The sequence below is a fragment of the Aedes albopictus genome, chromosome 1, assembly GCF_035046485.1.
Source record: "Aedes albopictus strain Foshan chromosome 1, AalbF5, whole genome shotgun sequence".
Classification (NCBI taxonomy): domain Eukaryota; kingdom Metazoa; phylum Arthropoda; class Insecta; order Diptera; family Culicidae; genus Aedes; species Aedes albopictus.
Window position 1 is genome coordinate 221960291 of NC_085136.1, and position 8995 is coordinate 221969285.

At 40.6% G+C, this 8995-nt stretch overlaps 1 pseudogene; it reads right to left on the reverse strand.

The window, feature by feature from the left end:
* Window positions 1–7866: 7866 nt before the first annotated feature.
* On the reverse strand, window positions 7867–8771 carry LOC115259241 (uncharacterized; annotated as a pseudogene).
* Window positions 8772–8995: the final 224 nt, after the last annotated feature.

Consider the following 8995-nt stretch of genomic DNA (forward strand, 5'->3'; position numbering starts at 1 on the left):
GGAGATATACCATGACTCCGTGCGGCTTCCAATATGGCATCGAAAGGCACGTTGTCAAAGGCACCCTCGATATCTAAGAAAACACCCAGACAAGACTGCTTTTGAGCGAATGCTTTCTCGATATCGTAAACAACCTTCTGTAAAAGAGTCACAGTGGACTTACCAGATTGGTAGGCATGTTGGTTCACATGAAGAGGCACGTTGGCCAGATGAACATCACGGAGGTGATGATCCACAATACGTTCTAAGCATTTCAGAAGAAAAGAGGTCAAACTGATAGGTCTGAAACTCTTTGCTTCTTCATACGACGCACGACCCACTTTCGGAATAAACTTTACAGTAATATCCCGCCAGGATTTGGGAATATACCCTGTAGCAAAACTGCAAACAAGTAGTTTTTTCAAAACATGTTTGAAATAATCAAATCCCTTCTGAAGCAAAATAGGATAAATCCCATCTGCCCCAGGAGATTTGAAAGGAGCAAAGCTATTAAGAGCCCACTCAATCGATTCTATAGTTACAATACTCCGAGCCGAAGCTAAAGAATCATAACTACAAGAAAAGACATCAGGATCATCCGAAGATGTAATATCCACACATCCAGGGAAGTATGTGCTGAATAAGCATTCCAGAACTTCCTCATCAGAGGAAGTCAGATCGCCATTTGGCAAACGAAGTTCGTTCACCCGGAAATCCTTAGATTTCGCAAGGATTTTGTTTAACCGACTGACTTTACTCAAGCTGGAAACATTTGTACAAAGGTTTTTCCAGCCGGATCGTTCAGCAGACCGGAGAGCTTTCCTGTAGGCCTTGCGAGCCAACCTGAAAGCCTCCGAACCAGCCGAACGTCGTCTGTTCCAACTCTTTCTACATTGTTTCCTGAGTTTCGCCAGATCAGAGTTCCACCAAGGGGTTCCTCTTGTGATCTTCACAGACCGTAGATGGCATGCTTCTTCAAAAGCTTCCATGATGAAGGTCGTTGTAGTATCAACGGCATCATCTAAATCACTTGGAGTGTCAATGGATGGTGAATATCCATGAAATTTGACTGCAACCAAATCACTATAAAGATCCCAGTTTGTTGACCGAGGATTCCTGAAACGCAATGTTTGCGAAGTAACATTTAAATGTTCAAAAAAGATGTAGCGATGGTCAGATAAAGATTCTTCATCTGACACATGCCAGTTGGTCAGCTCGTGACTATTAATGCAAGATCTGTACTACTTAAGTACTCCATCAAACTGGAGCCTCTCAAGTTAATGTCCTGAGCTGCCCCAGATAATATGGTGAGCATTAGCATCACTGCCAACAATTACCGGAAGGCCTTTTGAAGTGCAGTATTCGATGACTTGTTTGAAAGCATCCGTAGGGGATGGTTCATCATGCGGTAAATACACAGACGTATTTCCTGTTGAGGTTTCCAACAGATACATCAATTGTGATAGCACATACATCTCTGGTGGTTAGTTCAGAGATGAGTGTAGCAACTATTACGTTGTTGACAAGCACACAGGCTCGAGGCATGACACGCGAGTTTGCCATTTCATGTTTACTGAAAGTGGCAAACACCGGGTTCACAAGGTCTCCTAGATAGAAATTTCCCTTACGAAAGTAAGGTTCTTGTACCAAGGCCACTTGGGCTGTACCATTTTGCATAAGTCTGCAAAGATTGATCGTTGCAGTTCTTTTATGCTGAAGATTGATCTGAGCTATCCTAACCGTAGCCACTACGTAAACTAGGTAAGATTAAACTCTTCGCAACAACAGCACAACAAAGAACAGCAACAATAAAACCAAATCGGTATCGATTGGAAAACGCCAAAGGCGAGGATACACAGAATACACTGTGTAAATCGCATAATGCGAAACCATAAAGGTGAAAATTTAAACTAATTAACAACATCTTCATAATCCCGCCCTTATTTAGCCTCAAGTGAGACTAAAGAAGGGCAGCTGATTGTCTCGGAGAAACACAAGGTCCACTACACAGGCGGTCCGTAGTGTTATTCTTAGCCAATTGCTACCGACACTACACAGCTATCTAGGCTGATCGAGAAAAGAAGTTAATATTGATGATCAACTTCATACGGACTCGAACAGCCGTAAAACATCCCTTAGGGGTCGACTCTGGACGTGACGTCCGTCACTTTTCAAGCCTATAAATCATAAAAAGTGACGATCAATCACATCTGTCACCTTCTATAAACTTGCAATATCCTGACTATGTCCTTACAACTAGTAGAGATGTGAGAAGCAAATTATTTTGCGATTTGTATTGCAAAAGGAAAAAAGTCAAATCATACATATCATTTTATTTAATTTTAGTTTGTCTTTTTTTTTCACAACAGTGAAGAACTAGCTGATGTTAACATTCGCATAAAGAAAAAAAAGTCTTTTGTTACCTTGCTGATAATTAAGTGGAATAATATATTGCTGACCACTTCAAGCCTGTTGAGGTAAATTCATTCTAACTGCCTTTACATTACGCATTATTTTACGTTTATTATGTTCGGCTATTTTGTTCTTGTATCGAGTTTCTCGCAGAAATGCGTCAAAATGATCATATGTAACAAATTCTTTCAAGCGCGACTTGACATGTTTCCTACTTTGGAAGAGGAATTTTTAAAAATTTTGTTTAAATGCAGTAAATACTAGCAAGCCGATAGCATATTAGGAATATCGATATTGCGTGACGTTGCCTGTGTCTTTAACTTAGAAAATGCATAATCTTCGCCGTCCAAACATGCTGCATCTCGCGAAGCCTTCAATTTTAAGCGGCATTTTTCCAAGGATGTACAGCAATGCATTGAGGTCTTTCTTCCGGATAGCGAATGGTGTATTAAGATCAAGTTGTTCTTTCTCGTATGACACAGTTTCTTCAGCGTTCTCAGTCATATCTTCCAGATCCTGTTCATTGAGTAGAGGTTGCTGAGCATCGTTCTGACAGTTCTTACCTTCATCGAACCATTCGTTAACGACAGTTAGCATTGCATATGCACTGCTGAACTGGAATGCGTGTGTGTTCGGAAAAAAAAGTTCTCCAAACAGTCTTGACAGAAGGCACAAGTATGTACAAGCAAACTCAGTTCTCAATCTTGTCCATATCCACAGCAGCGCGTTAATGTTTCCAATGTATCCTTTTAAATACGATGGAAGCCTCTGGGCAGCCGTTATTTTTTAGCCTCCTTTTTCGCCTAAAGATAAATATATAAGTTTGTATTAATTTATTTGTGACAATCAATAAATTTATGCAACATACTTTTCTGATGTCGAAGCAGTCATTCATGGTGTAAAACATTCCCTCAAGTATCTTCTGCGCGTTGAGCTGAGCTTGCTTGAGCTTGAGAGCTTGAGCTTGATTGACCGCCCGTGGATGCTACTCCAGTATCGCCAGACCAGCTACACTCACACAAGGACCAATGAGACAACTGCCGGGGACTAGCAGGCATCTTCAGTGTGTGAGCGTTTGTGATCTTCTATTTTTAGGCGACAATGGCGCCTGCCACGTCAGGTTGCAGGTCAATGTGGGGAAGGGGTAAGGAAGTGATGATTGCAATCGTTTGTATCCACATCTGGCCGAATATACCTCTGCGCCAGCACAAATTCATGCGGATGTTGGAGTGTTGGTGGGAATTGGTTGGCAGAAGGTTCACACATTGGTGTGTGGATACCAGGGGAAGGTGATAGAATTGTGTGTTTTTTATTATTTTGAAGATGTGCGGCACAGTTCGCTTGATTGCATAACTTGTAGGCGTTTTCTAATAGGATTGTGACACTGCACAGGGAAAAATTTCTACTCAGTGACTGAGTTGGTCTTACTCAGAAATCGAAAAATCCTTTGTTTTCTTACTCAGTTTCCGTTAAAAGTGGGACAACCCATTGCCAATGGGTTGTCCCACTTTTAGCCGAAACTGAGTAAGAAAACAAAGGATTTTTCGATTTCTGAGTAAGGCCAACTCAGTCATTGAGTAGAAATTTTTCTCGGTGTGTGCTGTGAAAGTTTGGAAGGAAGGGAAACGGCTTTTTCAACCCGTTTCTGTTCTAGCGACGGCTATGAACATGTTTATTATACATGAGTTGTATATGTAGAGAGCAGAGAGAAAGTATATAGAAAGATACAAAGTAGGAGGAAAGGGACGGGCCAGGGATTGAACCCAGGACCTTCTGCATATAAATCAGAAGCGGTAGCCACTAGACCACCAAGCCCGTTTCCCTCAAGTATCTTCTGCGCGTTTTGTAGAAACTCCTTATGACATGAGGTCTCAGTAATAGGTGTTCTAAACGGCTAAGGAATATCAAGTTTTGAATTCATAACTAATTTCGAAAAATTGAACAAGAATACTCACTTTTCCAATAGAATCCGCGTAACGCTCCTTCGAATTGAAAATATCAAATAGCTTATCATGGAATGCGATGAAGGATACAGTGGCTAGTGCTCCCTTGTCTAGCTGGCCAGTGTGCACATAATGCTGCATGGCAATGGAGGTTGACTCGCTTCGTGTACGCGTAGCCAAAGGTACCGTCAAGGCGCCATTCACCGTGTGCCTTCGAATATTTTTTCATTATTTCCATATTATGATTGAATGATATGACAATTTCCCTTCAATTTCACCAATACAACACTAATGTATTGTTACCATGTCAAAACGCTCATTAGAAACATTTAAAAGTATCATTTTGACACTAAAGTGTGTTTACATGAAGCGGGTTTCTGCTCGTTCACTGCATTCATAGTGAAAAAACGAAAACTGCGCATAGGTGATTTAAGCGATAAACTAAATGTAGTAACGTTTTTATTCCACCAAGAAGCAATTAAATTCACATATCAGGTATGTATTTTGCATTACCGAAGTAAGTTTAACAAGAAAGTACGATTACTCGTACTTTTTAATTGAAACAAAAAGGCACGGTAAATGGGTACCCTAAAAATCAATGGTCTCCATTCACCATGCCCCATATTGTCCCACATATCTAGAAAAAATCGAAAATTTTAACATTCGTTTTTCTAATAAAATCTTGCAATTTATTACTTGAAATGAATTTAAACGAAGAAAATTCTCTTGGTTCGGTTGTTTTGATCATTTTTAAACAAAGTAGAATGAAATTTCTCATACACGGTGAATGGGTCCCTACTACCACGGTGAATGGTGACCTACCACGAAATTAGGCAACCCTACTACCCTTTACCAATTGTACTATAGCTCCAATTTTTGTGAAAAATTTTCTACTTCTGTGGATATTGCTTTAATTTTAACCTATAATGAAGGCAATTAAAAGCGGCACCAACAATGTTTTTTTAAGACTGGTGTCAAATGACAGCCCTTATTTGCCTTGAATCCTCTTAGATCCACGGTGAATGGTGCCTTGACGGTACATTCATTTTGGTGAACGGAGGTAGCACTAGGGAAGTGGAACCATCTCGACAGGGGTCCTATTTTGGGCAGTTTTCTGCTATGACTCAGCCAATTCTGAACCAATTGACACAAATTTGGAACGTGATGAGATACGTATAGTATCTAGCCGTGCACAAAATTTCAAGTCAATTGGTTTGGAATGGACTGAGTTATAGCGAAGAGTGCCCAAAATCAATGTGATATAAGGAAGGTGAAGAGATCGTTTTGTATCATACACGGCAGCGTACATATAGCAACCCAAGTCATCTTGACGACGCTTGACGTCATACGGTTTGTTATGCCAATTTCTTTCAAGCGCTGGACTTTCATGTTTATCGCTAAAACAGATTCATACATAGTAGTAGATTTATAAACAATCGAAATTCAAACCTTACGTTTAAAACAAATATCTCATCACGCTTTAAAAATATTAATTTATGCGTATCTTCAAACTGATTTGATCGCTGTACGATAATACTTGCAATTAGGTATCTGAACTAGTATCTGAAATTGCAAAAAAGTTTGGAATGTCATTTATAGAACCCGCCCAAGTAACCACGAGGCACTATAATCCACCTGGAGGTGGATATAATGCTATTAAGGAGCTAACATGCTCTATATTGGCCGCTTAATAGCCCTGTGTGCCAAAAGTGGCGAAATATAGTGCTAATGGTTACTAGGGCGGTCATGTGCAAATTATGTTTAGCGTGTTGCTCTCGTTCTGGTTTCCAAGGGTGACCTAGATGTTGTCTATAAAACGAAAATATGAAAAATTTGCACAACGCCGCTGAATACTTTATCAGGTATTTAATTAATCGATTTTTGGCCAGTTTTGTTCATTGTAGACGCTAAAATTGCTTTATACTTTGCAGGAGGGTCCTGGAAATCCGGCGAATCTGTTCAACTAAAAAAATGTACGCGGAAATGTTGGCATTCATAGGATATTACCCACCGAAAGGGTGTTTCATGGTGGACATTGTGTGATGTGGTGAAGCGGATGAAACGTTTTTTTTCTCTGTTCGGGACATAACCACTGCGACCAATATTTTGATCTATTGTGGTATACCCCGTGTCCTTTGTATAGTGCATGTCGTATTACTTTATCACCATTGAGAAGTTATAAAGTATTCGGTTTTGTTACAGTATAGTCATTATCAACATTATCGCAAGGAAGGATTCTGATTGATAGGTTCCGCTTTTAACACGCTCCTTTTTCAGTCAAAATCGGATCCCTTAACGAGAACGTCAAGAAATGATACCGATATTGACCTTGCATCGGAACCCTTGTCCTTTCTGTTTCAAACCAGTGAACACCGAATAAAAGATTAGGAATACTAACCCATTTTTCTTTGTCTCAAGATCCATCTCGGCCACACCTAAAACCGAGACCTATCACTTTCAACAAGGTGTGAAATGTAATAAGGACCAAAGTACTTTCCTTTGATTACTCAAATGTGCTGCTCCACTAGCTGGAAGCAGTTAGGACTAGGGTTCGGTTTGGTAGATCTTTCGCCGCAACGCAACCCAAAAAGGTGATCTTACCCACGCTACGAGCTCCGTTAAAGATCGAGCATATTTTAAACCCCCTCAACCATTCATCCCTCAGCACGGGTCGCCTGACACCTTGGATTGGGGTTACCTGTTTGGTGGACTTTTACCCCCGGAACAGGTGGTCCGTAGTGCTATTCTAAGCCGGCAACTACACGGGCAGGATGAAACGTTACTATAACGTGATGGCTGTGGTTTATGTTTTCAAAAGGCAAATAAATTGCTCAAAAACATTCACTTCTAACTTTTACTCTTAGTGAAAAATCATTTCCGCCAGAAAATTGGTTATTTTTGAGGTTTTTTATTCCGGTCGTTCAGATGGCTTGAAGGAGAAATTATTGTTATTGTGCCTGTATGACGTCACCAACTTCCCCTCAATGTTTGTTGTCATTTGTCTCTTTACTAATACCATCAAACGATAGTTTCCTCCACACCTTACTTATATCACATTGGCCCAAAATACCGGCCGCTGCCCAAGTGGTTCGCTACCCTATACATTTAAGATTTAATTTTGGAGCCAGCAGCTGCAAAATTGAAGACATATCTTCATCATACAGCTGCTTTACATGCTTAAATGATGCTATTTAGCCTTCCAACACAGCATTGTGTTTGTGTATAGCATTCCTCGTGTTTTTTTAGCATATGAGGAGTGTCATAGAGAACTGCGACCTCCTTACCATCGATGGAAATAATCGGGTCTGCACGAGTTGCACCGGCTTCACGTATCATTTTTTGATTTGCCGTGCACTGATCCATAACCAGAGCGATCGGAATAAGCTTGCATTTCCTAATTGCCACAACACTTTTCTTTACAAATTCCATCTGCACATCTCTGAGACTGTTATGCGCAAGTAGGTACCCATGAGGCTATATAAACAATTGATTATAATTTTAGGCTTCCATTTATTTTAAGTAAAATTGAAAGTTAAACATTAACCTGCTTGAAAAGCCGATATATTCCAGAGGTCATTACTACCACTGGCTCCGTGGCTAGTTTTCGTGGATCGTTTTTCTCTATCTTCCTTCCAGTCCCATCGTACGGAAACCCATGGAATGTGTCGGATTTGGCACAATATGTTAGATCAGGTTTGATAGCCATCCCATCCAAACAAACCATGACTATTTTATCTCGTTGTTTCTTGAAATGCCGAACTTTATTTTTGATTCGTGCCAGAATGGTTTTGTTCAGTCCTGGAAGAATTCGCATTTCCCTGTTGTAACCATATACAGTACTTCTGTGGGGCAGAATGAGGTGCTTCGATCTCCGTTCGTAACGGTATGTACGTGGCCTACTTAGATACGTCCCAGAGGCAAATTTTATGGTATCGGGGTGATACCTGTGTCCTTTACTATGCCTGTTGGCATTTTTTAAGGTTTTAGGTGTATAAAATTGGGTTTTGCTTGGCTAGCTCTCCTAGTTTTTCGTTTTCGCACTATTTTTTTCTTCAAAAGTCGCAATTCTTTGCGCAAGCTGAACACCTGCTTTTGGTATCGTTCAGGCGCAAGCAGACGGCGATTACTCCTCTGGTTTTGAACAAATGTTTGTCGACGCATAGTTTTGATCGTTCCTCTGAGCTTCTGTATTGTAGCTTCTCTTTTTTTGATACGCTGACGAAGGCTGCTTTCAGATGGTTCCGCCAGTTCTATCATTTGGAACTGGCTCTCAGCAGCACCATCGACGGTCTGTGGTAGGATTAGAAGCTGAACCTCGTCGGTACCTAACTCGATTTTTTGTTGGTCGTTCAATTCGATGCTTTTCAGCGTGCTGCTTTGCACAAACCGGAAGTTCAGCGGGTGATGCGTTTTGTTCAATATCCGATCCAGATTCATGGGGAGATATGACCGGAAAATTTTCGGAGTTATCAACAAAACCGATTTGTTGCAATTGCAACAAGGCAGAGACAAACTTCCAGTTTTTTGAACGTGTTTATTCAGCAATGATCAGTGCCACTCGCGTTTATTGGTAACGCCGTTAAAAAATCCGTTTAGTGTCCTTTTTGTGTCGGCTGTCCTTTACGTTTATCTCGAAATCGGCTATTGGAATGCTGCTTTCG